Source organism: Mastigoproctus giganteus, chromosome 8, assembly GCF_048544385.1.
Source record: "Mastigoproctus giganteus isolate SK-2022 chromosome 8, ASM4854438v1, whole genome shotgun sequence".
Taxonomy (NCBI): domain Eukaryota; kingdom Metazoa; phylum Arthropoda; class Arachnida; order Uropygi; family Thelyphonidae; genus Mastigoproctus; species Mastigoproctus giganteus.
Window position 1 is genome coordinate 177,566,584 of NC_143582.1, and position 17,960 is coordinate 177,584,543.

Sequence of the window (17,960 nt, forward strand, 5' to 3'; positions counted from 1 at the left end):
TGCCGAGGGTAAAAGGAAAAAAAATATATATTTTTTGTATGCATGGGAAGCAATATTTGTATGTTAGCAACCTGAATGTTTTTGAAGGAAAGCTTGGGACTGGCACTTTTGGTTTTTCAACAAATATGGTAGGACTGAGTTTTAGGAGTAGGATTAACTAAGTTCATTTCTCCGCAGTGGAGAATTATCTTCACATCAGTACTTAGGGAACTGGGGGAGGATTCAAGCAGTTTTAGCTGTTTGTGCAGAGTAGGGTTTGTCAAACTGGAAAGTAGAATATAGTGCAGCTAATATCACTGTCAGCTAAACTGGAAAGATTTTCCATTCGATGGAATGAATGGAAAATCTTTCCAGAGTGAGTGAGAGAACAGAACCATGGAGAACTTCAGCATTAGTTAAGAAGTTAGAGAGAAGGCAGACAGCCTTCTGCCATTAAAGGAGGAATGGTCAGAAAGAGAAAACTGGCTACTAATGGGGGAAAGCAGAAGGCAGACCACAAGATGGAAACTTATTTAGAAGACCTTTACAGAAAACAACTGAAATCTTTGAAAACATCAAGAGCAAGTTTCTGTAACTCTTCCATGGAATGAATAATGTAAATAGCGATATCGCAAGTGTATTAACCGTCATGGAATTCAGATGGAAGATGTAAAAGTTATTGATTGATGGATTTCCTTTAAAAAGGGTTGAAGTCAGCAATATGGGACAATAACTGGGAAAGATTTGTGATTTGAACTGGTTGGATATGAGCAAATTCCACACAGAAGGAAAAATACAAGTAAAATACGAGCGTAAAAAGGTAATAAAAAGCTAAAAGGCAGTAATTAATTCAGGAGCATATATTTTAAGGACAAGCAGAGAAATGTATCACAACCCAAAGACTTCAGAATCAAGATTGTGTCATTACATAAATCCCCATTTATAAGTTAAGAGATTCCACTGAAGCAATACAAAACAGGTGAATCCCTTTGGGGTTCCTAACATCACCTGAAACTCTACACGGGTCACTCTATGAATTGGCTGTTTTCAAAAATTCAACAGTCTTTATTTTTGTCTTTGTAGTAATTTTCTTGTGTAAGAAAAGTAAAGCCACATATTGGAACCAAACAATTTATTTAGTTCAAACATTATATACAAGTTAAATAAGTACTATACATAAGAATTTAAAATTCAGCAACAAACCTAATCCCTATATCCCCAGTGACAGCTTATCAAACTTTGGCAAACAGTTTATGCTTAAACTCTAATAATAATCTAAAAATATTCAGATTAGGTTCAGTTTTTGAGAAATTAAATAGGAAGTTTTATATCACTAATTGTATGGTTTCCTTATAGCGAAAAATATAAAAATTAAAAAAATAATAATAATAATAAATAAAAAAAAAGAATCCAGCACTGACATGTTATACATGTAACTGTATGTGAGAAAAGAAATTTTTGCTATTTCTATCTGATTCAATAGTCTTCGAATATCTGTTGTTGCTGATATATTGACAATTTCTACATAGCAAAACATCCTGACAAAACATCCTAAATTCACTAATATGGCCATATTTACCGACATAAATACACAAAACATTAAACAAATATTTAAGACTTCTAGTAGTATAACTAAATGAAGTCCTGCTTGACTTTTTACTTAAAAAAATCTTAATTATACTTTATACATACAAAAAAAGATCATTGTAAAACTTCAAATCACTTTCAACTCCCATATCATTCTACTAGCTCCAAATTAATTCAAAACGTGCATATAGTTGGCCACAATGCAATGCATAAAATAGCAACAAGTTACTGACACTACGGAGCATATACTTTATAAAATTAACTGACAATAGTGGCAAGATGATATAAAACAGCGAGAAGATAATCTATTACATGACATATTTTATATTTTCTTTAACAGGAAAGTAAGTTTAGCAACTGTAAATACTTTATTGCAAATGATGGATAAACACTGTTAAATAAATTTATGGCTTTTGTTTATAAAGAATGCAGCCTTACACAGGAAATAGTGTAAGAACTGATTTATTTAACATACAACATTAAGGAGGCACTTTGCTATGAAACATTAGCATTAATTGAGGCATATGGTGCAAGAAAGCAAGCTTATACAGCATCAGCCAAAAAAGAAAACCCCTCCCACTTCACCCATCCAGTCACTAAATGTTTGTCTACAGCCTTAATTTATTTAAGCTATCAACTTCACAACAACAGATGGAAGTCTGTTCCGGAATCAACTACCCATTGACTAAAGGCAAACTTCTGCACATCTATTCTACAACTGTCTTTCTCCAATTTGAATCTATGCTTCCTCGGGTTGTTAATCTGAGCAAGCGGAAGTGTCCCTCAGCATTGAGCCATCTCAAACCATTCAAGGCCTTATACACCTCAATCAGATCACCTTGCAGGTGCCTAGTCTCCAGATGCTACAACTTGCAGAACTTAGGCCTTTCTTCGTGCATCCCTTTGTTCCTCTCACCAATCTTGTTGCCCTTCTCTGTACTTGTTCTATCAACTCTATATCCTTTCTAAAATGATGCCTCCAAATATGTATACAGGAGGAGGCCTGACCATTGCTTTATACAAAGAGATAATCACCTCCTTGTCTCTGCTAGAAAATTCCTATATATCATTGACAAAACTCCATGACCTGCTCTGACAGCCCATCTGCACTGTTCAAAGAACTTCATATCTGACTACACTCAGAGAGGTGGAGAATGAAAAAGATCCCAGGTATTTTTCATTCTCCACCTCCCTGAGAAAAGTAGCAACTACATAATTATGCTCTCATAATTATGTAGTTGCTACTTTTCTCTTGGGTTACTGCTACCCATATGGAGTACTTTGAATTTGTCAATGTTAACCTTCAGTTGCCACTTCTCAGCCCATCTTCCTAACTTTTCTAGATTCTATTGCAGTAGCATATTGTCTTTAACAACCCTGCCAACCTTTGTATCGTTGGCAAAATTGGACATTAACCCTGATATACCTTCATCGATATCATTGATAAATACACAAAACAACAATGGGCCCAGCACCAAACTCTGGGGGGGGGGTCTCAATTAATAACATTAGTTCAGGTAGAGTAGTGTCTATTACCACTCTCTGCTGTCTCCCACTAAACCATCCATTTATCCATTGCATTAACTTGCTCTTAATGCCATACCACTCCAATTTGTACAGCAGTCTTCCATGTGAAACAGTATCAAAAGCTTTCCTGAAATCTAAGTATATGATATCAAAATTATTTTTAGCATCTAGTTCCTTTGTGACCACATTGTAGTATCCAATCAAATTGGTCAGACAAGACTTCCCCCTTTAACAAACCCATGCTGTGTCTGAACTATTACTGCTGTATTGTCTAGGTGATTCTGTATCACCTCTTTAACCAGAGACTATTTTACCTAGAACAGAAGTTAAACTAACAGGTCTATAATTATTTGTCACCCTTTGAAGCCAGTTTGTGAAGTGGAGATACATTTGCACTTCTCCAGTCCATAGGGGATCCCCTAATTCTAAGGATGCTCTCATAATTATGGCTAAAGGCTTGCTTACTTTCCTTGCTGCCTCCATTATAACTGGATAGATTCTATCTGCCCTAGTTGCCTTTTTTTATGTTTAATTTCAACAATTTCTCTTCCCCTTTGCTCTCAAAATCACTTAGCTCCCTGTTAGAGTTTGAGAAACTTCTGGCATTCCCCTCCTTGAATAACTCAGGTGTGAATGTAGGTGCAAAATACTCATTCAGTTTATCAGCTACTTGAGCAGTATCGCAAATAGTCAAACCATCTATGTTAAGTGGACCAATCTGATTCATCACCTTCCTTCTAGACTTTACATGAGTAAAGAACTCTTTGCTGTTTTTCTTTACGTCCTTTGCCAAAGATTTCTTATAATCTGCCTTTGCCTGCCTAACCTCCTTTGTGACTTTATTACAGACTAGCTTATATCTGCCATAGGCTTCTTTGTTGCCTGATAACTTATATGCATCCCATGAATTTTTCTTCTCTGTCATGAGCCTCATTATTTCATCCGTCATCCATTGAGGCCCGAACCTTGAACAACATTTCTTAGTTGGTATGAAAAGCCTAGCAGTCTCCAAGATTAAGTCCCTGAAGGCTTCCCATTTAGAATTCACTGTTGTTAACATCATCAGTTGTTCTCACTGTATAGAATTTAAACACTGTCTGAGACCACTGTAGTCAACTTTACGAAAACAAAAACCCTTTCCTTTACCCTTGATGCTAGTTACATCTTTAAGTAAATCCCACATCAGTTCACTGTGATCACTGTCACCTAGTGGTTCCTCTATCTGCAAATTCTTAATGCATGAATAATCAGATCAAGGGAATTACTCCCTTTGGTTGCCCCTTGAACATGTTGCTGTAGAAAACAATCCTCCAATAAATCCACAAGTCTTGCTAGAGGTGTTTTTGTTTTTTTTTTTTTGTTAGTTGTGGGCACATGGGCTTCTGTGGCCATATTGCACCTCCCAAGGTTTTTGCATTTTCTACTCTGATCCAAGCCTGAGGCGGGATTCGAACCCATGACCTTTGGGTTGCCAGGCAGGCACTTTACCCACCCAGCTAGCCTGGTCGGCTTAGCATGCAAGTGACCAACCCACAAATTCCAGTCAATATCTGGAAAGTGAAAATCTCCCCATTACAAGACATTCTGATTTACTGGTCCATTCTATTTCTCGGCACAACTGTTCATTGTACTCAGTCATTAGCCTACATCAACATACTCCTACTTTCATTTTCCCTTTCCCAGTATTTATGTCATACACAGACTCAACATTGCACTGTCCACCCGTGTGAACTGGATGCACTTCCTTAGATTTTGTTTCTTAACTAACAGCATAACCCTCCTCCCTTCCTACCCTGTCCGTCCTTTCTGTACACATTGTACTCCCCAAATTCCAATTCTGCACTGCTTATATCTGTGACCCCATGTCTCTGATATCCCAACAATATCTGCCTTTGTCTTGATCAGCACTTCAAATTCATCAATTTTATTTATTATACTTCCAGCATTAGTGTACACGCAAGTATATGTGCACTTGTCCTTATTTTTAGTTATCCTAACACAGCCCATGTATTTACTTGTTCTATGATGACTCCCAGCAGCTCTTGTAGTCCCCAGCAACTTTCTCTCTAGGCTGCTGCTGCTGCTCATTACAACAGAAGCAGCGCAAAAATCACTTTTAACTCTGCCTGCGGCTACTGTTAATCTTTTAGTCTGTGTATCCCCCAATCTAGCAGTTTTCCGACCCACCTAACACTGTCTCGATAGTATCAGCAAATATTCTTGCACCCTTTCTATTTAAGCGTATCCCCTCCCTGTAGAAGCAGTCTCTCCTGTTAGCAAGCACAGACTACGCTGAAAAAAAAAATTCTATCCTGCGAGCCTCGCACAATCTCTCAAGGGTCGAATTGATTGATAAGGCTCTCATCCTATCATGTCTGGACAGAATTGCAGACACTTTCAAATTTAACCCTAACTCCAAACTTTTTTCCATTCACTTGTACTTGTTAAGTAAATCTGCAGATTTCTTACTCTTAAGGTCATTAGTGCCAATGTGTACAATATCATCTTTTGTGCCCTTAAGATATCTGCCCTACATCATGAACTTTTGCCCCCAGCAGACATACCCTGGTCCTGTTCCACCTATCGTTTTCGCATAATATATTCCCCGTCTCCATGACAATAGTCACCGACAATAACTAGTTTCTGAAACTAGAAACATAGCTGTAACACTTGTTCCAGCTGCGTATCATAGCAAATTTCATGATTTGACTACATTTGTCAAGAAACAGGGTTTCCTATTCTTAGCTTCAATAAGTTTGCATTGATTAATAATTTGTTTACAACTGTTCCAAGAGCTTTAGTGTAGGTAAGAAAATGATACTGAATATTTGTATACAAGACAACTGAAATATATTATAATCTTACCTTGAACATCCTTTGCACATCTACTGAAAAACTGATTTAGCTGATGAATAATTTAGGGTAAAATGAGAAACAAAGGATTTCATCCACATATCGGCACGTCTGAGCAAATATTAAGATTGGCTGTTTCAATATACTTTAAAGTACTGTTTCAATGCCATATAAGAGATAAACGTGCATTTCATGGGAGAGGAGGTTCCCTTGTAGGAAAAAAAAAAAAGGTAAAATCCAAATAAGCATTGTTGATAAACACATAGTCAGTTTCTCATTACTCGCTCAGTGGAGCAAGTTGCTAGTGTTGCAATGCCCACACATCAAATCATATTTGACTGGCAACCAAATCTTTTTTTTTTTTTTTTTTTTTTTATTATTTTATAGATATGTTGAATTCATAAATTGTTTTCTTTTTATTTACTAAGGGACATTTGAGCAAACATGCAAATTTCTGAATGAAACTGAATTTTATCTACTGTCAGAACTCATTCTCCCACTGCATCTGCTATGGCTGTATTTCCCCAGTTTCAATGCATTTTGTTTTCCAAACAGTACATGACTTCAATTTTCAACTGGTGCTGTTTTACATGTGAACGTCAAGCATGCTTCATTCTTATTACCAGAGCTAATCTTCCTTCTGAATATATTAGTTATGTTTCCGAGCATTTTTTTGTAAGCCTACTTTAGCAATGCCATAGTGATGTGTGCATTTTTTAAGAGTAAACCTAGCTTTTAACACTAACCCCTGCACCAAATCAGAGCTGTTTTACTTGGAGGTCAGAGATGCTTCATTCTTGCTATTGAGCTGGCTTTCCCTCCAAATGTGTTGCAGCTGTGTTTCATAGCAAATTTTTGAAGCCCACTATGTTCAAGAGCAACAGCAAACCACAGTGTCAAATTTTTATGAACAACATAAGCTTTTAACTATTCCCCCCCCCTTTCAGCTGTTAATAATTAACAAGCGGTATAATTTGATACTGGAGCTGTTTTACTTGAAGAGTCAGGCATATTTCATTCTTGCCATCATAGCTGGTTTCCCCCTTACATATCACAACTGTTTTGCAGCAAATTTTTGAAGCCCACTGCACTCAACAGTAACAGCAAACCAAAGTAGCAAATTTTTACTAAGCATAAGAGGATAACTGGCTTTTAACTTTTTGTTCCTCTCTGCAAAAAACACAAGAACATACCCCATTCAGCTACTGTTAAAAATTCAAAGTAGTAAGTGATGTTTTTATTTTGATCAGAACAGTTTTACTTAAGTCAGGCTAGTTCATCTTCCAAGTTGCTAATGTGTTTCATGGCCTGTTTTCCAGCACACTGCTTGTCAGCTACAATAAAATGATTACAATTAATAGTGTCAAATGTTTACTAACTACATAAGGAAACAACTTTTAAGTTGTGTTCCTCTGTGCAGGTGATCCTCCTGGACTGTTGAGAGAAAGAAAAAAAAAAAAAAAAAAAAAAAATGCTAGGTACCCTATAAAGCCATTGTTAAAAATATGACACATCCGTTTGCCATTACCACTGAGCACAGTAGGCTACAAAAGTTTTCCAGGTAACTAACCATAACACACACAGAAGGAAAGACCTCATACACAGTAATAAACATTAAAAGTTACATAGCCTCTTAAAAATTGTTTCAACTGCTAAAATGAAGTGAACAGCAAAAAAACTCCCACTGGGCACAGAGCATAATAACAAAGTCACAATGTCAAATATGTAGGCATAGCAACAGTAACTAATTTGAGATGCATTTGGTGACATTGCTTATTTGAATTTTACTATAACAGTCAAAAATTCTACCTTCATTCATTTTACTAACCCCTCCTCAGAGCCTTATAAACCTTAATTAGGTCATCTCTAAGGTGCTTGGCTGCCAAGCTCCGTAGCTCACATAATCTGAGTCTTTCCTTCTATGGTCACCCTTTTGCTGATCTCACCATGATGTAGTCAGTCTTTTGACCTTTTCAAGAAGCTAAAAATCTTTTTTCAGATGAGGTCTCCATACTTGAACACAGTATTCCAAATGTAGTCATAACTGCCTTATACAGTGGAACTATGACCTCCACATCTCTACAGGATAATGCTCAATAAATCATCAATAGGACACATTGGGCTTTCCTGGCTTGTTTACTCAGAAAACTTCATATCTACCTATATTAAAACTCCCAGATCCCTTTCTTCCTCTTTTTATTTCAGCCCTTACAAGTGTATAATTTATTTTGGGGTTGCTATTCCCCAAGAATAAGATCTTGTAGCATTAAAACATAGCTACCACACTTTTCTGACCATTCTTGCAGCCCGTTCAAGTCATTCTGAATTAGCACTATTGGATCATTTACTACTCCACCAACCTTTAACTGATCTGCATATTTTGACATCAAGTCTTCCAGCCCATCATCGTTATCGTATGTGAAAATTGGACAACAATGGTCCAAGAACTAATCATAAGGGGACCCCACATCAGACTTTACCCAAATGTGAAGAATATCCATTAATTAACACAATCTCTAACTTCTGCCTTGCAGCTACTCAGCAATCCATCTTAGAAGTTTTCTAGTAATCCCACCATGTTCCAGCTTGTAAAGTATTATTATTTATTCAGTTGATTGCAAGTTACAATCACCCATTGTACAGCATGCAAGCCAGAGGGGTTTCTTTAAAATGCAGAGAATAAATTTACAAAAATATTTAGTTTAGTAATAAAGGAAAAAATAAATAAAATAAATATAATTTTTTTCTTTTGTTGGATGTCTTCATAGAGAAGCATTTGCAACACAAATTTATTAACTTCACACCTGAATGTAGTGATGACAGCATAACTTATTGTAACTAAAAGACTACGGGTTCCAGGGAGTAGTGTTGTGACTCAGTTGTTTGTTGGTAGAGAGTCTTTCTGTAGACCTTTTTGGAATGCAGTGTTTCATAGTTAACCCGAAACTGGTTTAGGGTTTCTATGGTATTTAGTGGGAACATCCGATTTAAACTTTTCAAGCAGTTTAAATTAGAGATGGCCTAATTTGCAGGCTGCAAAATTGCTTCTGACTTCATGATTGCAAGATGACTGTAAGTACTAGTGCATCATATCTTCCTATTCATATTATCATATCTTCAGCAATCTCTCATGAGGGATTGATTCAAATGTCTTGTAAAATCCAAATAAACTATATTGAAATTGTTCATTGATCCAGCTCACGAGTAAATGTGAAAATAGCCTACTAAGTTAGCATTAGCAGAGGAGTATGATACAAGAAAGCAAGCTTATGCAACATCAGCCAAAAAAAAAAAAAAAAAACAAACCTCCCATTTCACCCCTCCATTCGTTCAAAATACCTATCCAGCTGAGCCTTAAATTTATTTAGGCTATCAACTTCCACAACAAGGGATGGAAGTCTGTTCCATCAACCAACCACCCGCTGGCTAAAGGCAAATTTCCGCACATCTATCCTGCATCTGTCTTTCCTCAATTTGAATTTATGCCCTCTCGGGTGATTATTCTGAGCAAGAGAAAGAATCCCATCAGCACTGAGCATGCTCAAACCATTCAAGGCTTTATACACCTCTATCAGATCACCTCGCCGGTGCCTAGTCTCCAGACAATGTAATTTGCAAAACTTACGCCTTTCTTTGTAAGAGCAACCCTTTGTTCCATTCACTAATCTTGTTGCCCTTCACTGTACTCGTTCCAGCAGCTCTATATCCTTCTTGAAATGAGGCCTGACCATTACCTTATACAAGGGAATAATCACCTCCTTATCCATGCTAGAAAAATTCCTGTATATCATTGACAAGACACCATGAGTAACATCAGTAGTGTCCTTAAAAACTCTGCCAACCTTTGTATGGTCTGCAAACTTGGACATTAAGCTTGATATACCATCATCAATATCATTTATAAATACAGAAAACAATGGACCCAACACTGAACCCTGAGGGACTCCACTAATAACATTAGTCCACAATGAGGTGTCCATTGATTACCACTGTCTTCTCTACCTCAACCATCCTTTATCCATAGCAGCAATTTGCCTCCAATGCCACACTGCTCCAATTTGTGCAGCAGTCTTCCATGTGCAACAGTATCAAAGGCCTTTCTAAGATCCAAATATATAATATCAGAGTTATTCCCTGCATCCAGCTCTTTTGTGACTGCATCATAGTATCCAATCAAATTGGTCAGGCAAGACTTTCCCTTAACAAAACCATGCTGTCTCCGAGCTGTAATTGAAGTCTTGTCTAGATGATCCTGCTGTGCTTCTTTAACCAGTGCCTCCATTAATTTTCCTGGAACAGAAGTTAAACTCACAGGTCTATAATTACTCATGTAAGTCTTTGATCCTCCTTTGTGAATTGGGGTCACATTTTCACATCTCCAGTCTATGGGTACTTCCCCTGAGTCCAAAGAAGCTCTCATAATTATGGCTAAGGTTTGCTTACTTCCTTTGCTGCCTCCTGGATAGATCCCATCCACCCCGGGTGCCTTTTTTTATGTTTCTCCTCAACAATTTCTCCTCCACTTTCCTCTCAGTTATTACAAAATCATCTAACTCACTGCCAGAGTTTACTTCACCTCTGGCATTCCCCTTCCTGAATAACTCCTCATGGGTGAATGTAGATGCAAAATACTCGTTTAGTTTGTTAGCCACCTGAGCAGGATCCTCAACTGTTGAACCATCAATATCCAGTGAATCAATATAGAGTTTACATAGGTAAGGAACTCTTTTCTGTTTTTCTTTGCATCCTTTGCCAAGGATTTCTCATAATCTGCCTCTGACTGCCTAATCTCCTTTGTGACTTGGTTACAGACCAGCTTATATCTATCATAGGTTTCCATGTCACCCATTAATTTATATGGGTCCCATGCATTTTTCTTCTCTGCCATATGTCTCATTGGTTCATCTTACATCCATTTAGGCCTAAACCTTGAACATGATTTATCCTTAACAAAATCACATGCTATTCAGAAAGCGATATCTATCTAAATGACCCTGGATTGCACTCTTAATCATTGCCTCTAAGATTTTCCCTACAAGTAAAGCAGGCTAACCGGTCTGTAGTTACTGAATTCAATCTTAGAATTGTCTTTATATATCGGTGATATGTTGGCACTTCTCCAATCCAAAAGGAATCTATCCAGTGTCCAAAGATACCCTCATAATTAACTTTAAATGGTTTGATACACTTCCTTGCAGTCCCCCCTTACAATTACTGGGTATATACCCTGAACTCCAGGAGCCTTACTTGCCTTTATTCTCAAGTTTTTCTAATAAACAGTCATCTATATTTTCAAAATCACTAATTTCATATAACTCTGCCTTTTCTCAACACGAAGGGTCTTTGTTCAGTAAAGACAGATGCAAAGCACCTGTTCAATTCACATCAGCTGGGTTGTTTAAGACTTTTCCACACCTAATTCACAAGAGTCCAATCTGATTTGCATTTTTTTTCTTCCTTATTATATTCATGCATGAAAAATTGCTTGTCCCAATTCTTTACTCTCTTAGCAAGTACTTTCTTATACACAGTCTTGGTCTCTAACTATCTGCAATACTATTACAAATAAATTTGTAATAGTACCTGTTGTAGGCTTCAGTACTTTTCATCACTAACTATCCCATGCTATCTTTTTCTGCTCTATTTGACCAGCCAGCTCCACAGTCTGCATCCTCCTCCTGATATTTTCTTAATGGTATGTACATGTTCATGGCTTCTGTGATTTTTGCTTTAAAGGCATTCCATAATTCAAGTGTATTTGTGCTAATGCTGCAATTAGCCCAATTAAGAGATGCAATATAGCATCTTAAATTGTCAAAGTCCCCTCTTCTGAAATTAAAACCAGTGCCTTTAGCTTTAACTACTGCAGCATCTTTCTTCATTTTCCAACTGACAACTGCATGATCACTACCAGCCAATGGTTCTTTTTTTTTTTTTTTAAAGCCCTGGTATGTCATCTAATTTCTGAGTAATGATGAGGTCAAGAATATTTTCACTCCTAATATTTTCTCTAACACGATGATACAAATAATGATCATCTAGTTTCTTTAAAAAAAAAAAAATTTCTCCATGGTGAGTTATCCTCGCCACTTATTCCAGTCAATGTTGGGCAGATTGTCACCCATAATAAGACATTCACGCTTGCTTGCTCATTCCATCTTCATGTAAAGACACTTGTCATACTTTTCACAATCTTCTGGTCTGCGGATTACTCCCACTCTCATTATATCTTTGTTTCCAACTAACTCACACCGCACAGATTCTATGCTGGAAGATGTAACTTCAGACTCAGAAAAATCTCTTTTCATGCTCAGGCTGCTTCTCATAAGCAGCATGAGCCCTTCTGTCTTCCTTAAATACATTATACATACCTGGAACTTATCTCCAATTTCCACGTGGCACCAAGTTTCTGTTAATTCTATTATGTCAACATTTGTCCTAACCAAGAGTTAAATGGCCATTTTATTAATAAAACTTCTGACACTACTGTAGACACAGTTAAGGCTAAGTAATTTTCTACAGTTTACTACCCTGACACATGCCTTGAATATTCAGGCTTGTACCAAAGCTTTAGCTTCCCCCTCATTTGAAACACTGGTACCCTCAGACCATTTTATCAACATTGGCTGTTGTGGCAACATACTAGAATTCTTGAGGCAAGTGCATTACTTTTATCCATATCTTCAGATTCCTTCACCCCCAACTAGCAGTTTCCATGACCCTTTAAGGTATCCTCAATGATACTGGCAAAAACTCTTGCACCATCATTGTTCAAATGAATACCATTTCTATAAAATATATTCATCCTACTAGTGCAGGCCACACTCAAATTTCCCACCTCGAGTCTTGCAGATTCCCTCAAGTGGAGAATTAATCCACAGGGCTTTCAGCATATAATCCTGTCTAGTGTGTCTGGGCAGAATTGCAGGCACATACACATTCTGACCTAACTCAAGATATTTTTGAAAATGCATATTAAACTACACAAAGAGAAACAAATATCCATGGCAGAATTTATTTTCATCTGCACTATAATGCCAGATTAAACTAAGAATTAATGATAGAAAACCTCATTTCACATTTCTAACAAAGGTTTCCCCAGGTTTGTTCTTCCAATGTCACAGATATAAATTACTTCCATTTCTGGGTGGAAAACTAAAGGTGTTTACCTCTTTACTCTTATTACTAGGAGCATGCAAGGTTATAAAAATCTGAATTGTTATTTAGTTGCATATTTATATACAAGGTGACTTAATCTTATTCATTTCATGGAGATAATCTACAAAGAATCATTCAAATGCCTAAATCAATTATGGAACATGAAACTCACTTTTATTATCATAACAACAAAAGTGGTGAATACGATTTGAATAGGACAAAGTATTTTCACCCTCTTGCAGTAACTAATCAGTTTTTTTATGAGCAGATCTCAGAATGCAAATTACATGTCCTGAGGTGTACACTTTCAGAGAATATGTCGATACACATATGACCCTTGGACAATTTTATGATAAAGAAGCAGGAGCTGCAAGACCATAATTCAAAAAATTCCATTTCTTACAGTGGACTGAAAAAGGTCAGCAAGTGTGTTAGCCATGATACTTGAATTGTTGTTGCAGTAAATTTGGGTGGGAGTAAATTCGGGGTGTCCCAGTTTTGTGGTGCACCTTCCCAAAGAGCTGTATCTCTATCATATGCAAACATAGAATACACTGATGGCTAATATTCTCCACTATGAGTTTGCCATTTCTTAAATATTTTGCACATAACTCCAGCCTTTTTAAATAGGGTTCTTTTTTGTAGGTAAAAGATGCTTTGCAGATGGGATTTATTTTATTATTATTATTAATACCCTCTAAGTGTATGCTTATATCTGTTGTTTGTAGAAGTGTGTGTTCATGGGTCAATTTGCATGTTTTGTGGGCTGAGAAACCCAGGTGGGGGGAAATAATCCCTCCACCTGAGATCATTTAACTATTGCCTAAATAAAGAGGACTTGAGAACTCTTCCAGTTGTCAATGGGAATCAAACCCAGACCTTTCCAAATGAGTTACAGACTACTACATATCATGATAACTGAGTTGTTACACTAGATTCTATAGATGGAATGTTGGACTTCCACTACCAACAGAGAAATAACACATATAATGCAAAGACAGCAGCAGAAATTCTTGAATGTTTGATGGTCTTGTGCTCCTACATGCCGGTCACAGAAGTAAGGGACACTTATTCTTCCTCCATACAACATTACCAAAACTGGAGAATACCTTCTGATTATTAGAACTTACATGCAAATCATGCATGATGGTAATCTGTAATTTCAGTCATCAGGCTCAAACTTCATTAACCCAAAGACTTCTACCTGTGGGACTAATAGAAGAGTGCTATAAATGCCTAAGTGCCAGATTATTTTGAGTACCTACTATTGCAACACTTTGTAATATACTTAAAAATATTTAAAAAAATGGCAGAAACTAATTTTTTTTATATTTAATTATACAGAGTTATGATTAAATATTATTATGGAAAGTACCTAACTGAAAAAAAAAAAAAAGATGAAATTTAAAACAGACAATCATAATGGACTTCCTGCATTTCTTGATAATCTGTAATTATCACGAAATGCTGAAAGGACTGACATGAAAATGGTGCTGTATAGAAGAATTATATAATATCACATTCCACTGATGTGCCTTAAACTATAAGAACCGATAACATAATGCAGACAAAAATTCACAAGACTTGTGCTGAAATATAATTTTGCTGAGCAAGTTTTAACAAAACAATAGTAGTAGTGGCATGTGATGCAAGAAAGCAAGTTTATGAGCTTATGCAGCATCAGCAAAAAAAAAAAAAAAAAAAACCACGCCATTCCCTCCAAATGCCTGTCCAGTTCCTCCTTAAATTTATTCAACCTATCAACTTCCACAACGACAGATGGAAGTTTGTTCCAGCAATTAACCACCTGCTGGCTAAAGGCAAATTTTTGCACATCTATTCTACATCTGTCTTTTCGTAATTTGAATTTATGCCCCTTTAGGTTCGTAATCTGAACAAGTGGAAGGATCCCATCAGAATTCAGTGTGCTCAACCCATTCAAGGTCTTATACACCTCAATCAGATCACTGTGCAGGTACCTAGTCTCCAGCCATGACAATTTGCAGAATTTAAGCCTCTCTTGGTAAGAGGATCCCTTCATTCCCCTCACCAATCTTGTTGCCCTTCTCTGTACACGCTCAAGTAAATCTACATCCTTCCTAAAATGAGGCCTCCAGACCTGTACGCAGTACTCAAGGCAGGGCCTGACCATTGCCTTATACAGAGGGACAATCACCTCCTTTTCCCTGCTAGCAAAATTCCTATATATTATTGACAAAGCCCCATGACCTGCCCTGGCAGCTTGTCCACATTGCTCAGAAAGCTTCATATCTGACTGCACAATTACTCCCAGGTCTTTCATTTTCTACCACCTTAAGTGCACAGTTGGTACATTTCTCTGGGGTTACTTCTACCCATATGCAGTGTACTTTGCATTTGTCAAGGTTAAACTTGAGTTGCCACTTCTTAGCCCATCTGCCCAAATTATCTAGATCCTGTTGCAGTAGCACACTGCCATTAACAACCCTGCCAACCTTTGTATCATCTGCAAACTTCGATACTAAGCCTGATATACCTTCATCAATATCACTGATAAATATACAAAACAGAGGGCCCAACACCGAACCCTGTGGGACTCCACTAATAACATTAGTCCATGAAGAGCAGCACCCATTAATTACCATCCTCTGTCTTCTCCCACTCAACCATCCTTTTATCCATTGTAGCAACTTACCTTTAATACCATTATGCTCGAATTTGTACAATAGTCTTCCATGCGCAACAGTGTCAAAAGCTTTCCTGAAATTCAAATATATGATATCTATTTTTTGCATCCAGTTCCTTTGTAACCACATAATATCCTATCAAATTTGTCAGACAAGACTTTCCCTTAACAAACCCATGCTGTGTCTGAATTATTGCTGCAGTCTTGTCTAGATGACCCTGCAATGCATCTTTAACCAGTGACTCCATTATTTTACCCGGAACAGAAGTTAAAACTAACTGGTCTGTAATTACTTGTGTCACCCTTCGATCCCTCTTTGTGAATTGGGGATACATTTGCACATCTCCAGTCTGTGGGGACCTCCCCTGAGTCCAACGATGCTCTCATAATTATGGCTAAGGGTTTGCTTAGTTGTTTTGCCACCTCTTTTAATATAACTGGATAGATCCTATCCATCCCAGGTGCCATTTCTTATGTTTAACTTCAACAAGTTCTCCTCCACTTTGCTCTCAGTTATTACAAAATCATTAAGCACCCTGCTACAATTTGATAACCTTCTGCCATTTTCAAAACTTAACTCCTCATGTGTGAATGTAGATGCAAAATACTCATTCAGTTTGTTTGCTATCTGAGCAGGATAATCAACAGTTGAACCATTGATATCAAGCGGACCAATCAGATTCAGCCTCTTCCTTTTAGAGTTTATAGTATGATATATTAAGGATTCCTTATGTGCTGTGATGTAACAACTAGATCGTAGGTATAGCTTAGCTTAATTATCAGCACTCACCTGATCATTTAGTAATCTGCTTAGTTTTATGAAAGTTTCAACACGTACATAGTTATGAAATTAAAATCCGATTAGTAGCTATTTTTAACTTAAAGAAATTATGAATTTAAAATTAGAAATTACTGAATTATGAGCTTTAAAAATTGTTAAAATTTGCCTAAGACAGGAAAGTGCACATTCCATTCTATAGTTATCTAATTAAAATTATGTATTAAAAATAAAATAAAAGTGAGATAAAAGCTAATAGCCACGCACGAGCAACTTTCAAAACAGTCTTCAGTTAGCTATAGTGGAAAGAGAAGAACATGCTTCTTGTGTGAAATCTTGTTTAATATGTTGAACGATGTGTGGCACTTAAACCACTCAATGATGAGAGCTTCATTTTGAATTTTACAACTGGAATTCAGTCTTAACTACTGTAATAGATTATATATAAAATTGGCGCATTTTTAGGTACCAAAATATACAGAAAAGAACACACATACAGGCAAGTTCTTACATTACTACTCACACCATCCTCTATTCATCAAAAAAGCAGTTCTTTATAATCAGATATATAATGCTATTAAATATAGTCACACACAAACAGATCTATCCGTACAATTGCAATACCTCACAAAAAAAAAAAAAAAAATTTATCGACAGGAAATACCCATTACAACTAATAAAAGAAACCATTATTGAAGTCCATAATAGTATTAATTACCCTAACAACATTAATAACCATGTGAATAAGATACACAACCCCTTATCATCCTTCCATACCATCAACAATATGCTAGATGACTTCAACAGGTTTTTAAGAATACCAATAAAGTTAATATTTACATCTTATAATAAATAAGATTCTAAATTTAATTCATACAAGACAACATATGAATATGTAACACAGGATTATAATAATATTATATATTTGATTAGATGTCAATCAGATTGTCAAGCATGTTACAGTGGTAGTACAACAGCTAAATTTGGGACTTCAAAATTTCTAACACAAGTGCCTACTACCACTTTAATGCCGACCGGGCTAGCCGAGTGGGTAAAGTACCTGCCCGGCAACCCAAGGTCGCGGGTTCGATTCCCGCCTCGGGCTTGGATCAAAGTACTGCAAAAACCTTGGGAGGTGCAATATGGCCATAGAAGCCGATGCGCCAACAACTACCAAATCAAAAAAAAAAAAAAAAAAAAAAACCACTTTAATAGCTTCAAATATAATTTATCAGGTACAGAACTAACACATGTTCAATCTTATAATCATAATCTGCCCATCGATTCGGCTATTCTGTTCAACTACACCAGTAGTTGAACTGAGTTAGTTATAAAATTCTGCAAAATGAAGCTCTCGTCATCGAGTGGTTTAAGTGCCACACGTCATTCAACATATTAAACAAGATTCCAATC

At 36.7% G+C, this 17,960-nt stretch overlaps 1 protein-coding gene across 1 annotated transcript in view; it reads right to left on the minus strand.

The window, feature by feature from the left end:
• The window catches only part of LOC150082033 (transcription factor IIIA-like), a 159,145-nt gene that overhangs the window by 66,383 nt on the left and 74,802 nt on the right, over positions 1-17,960 (minus strand). The window lies entirely within an intron of this gene.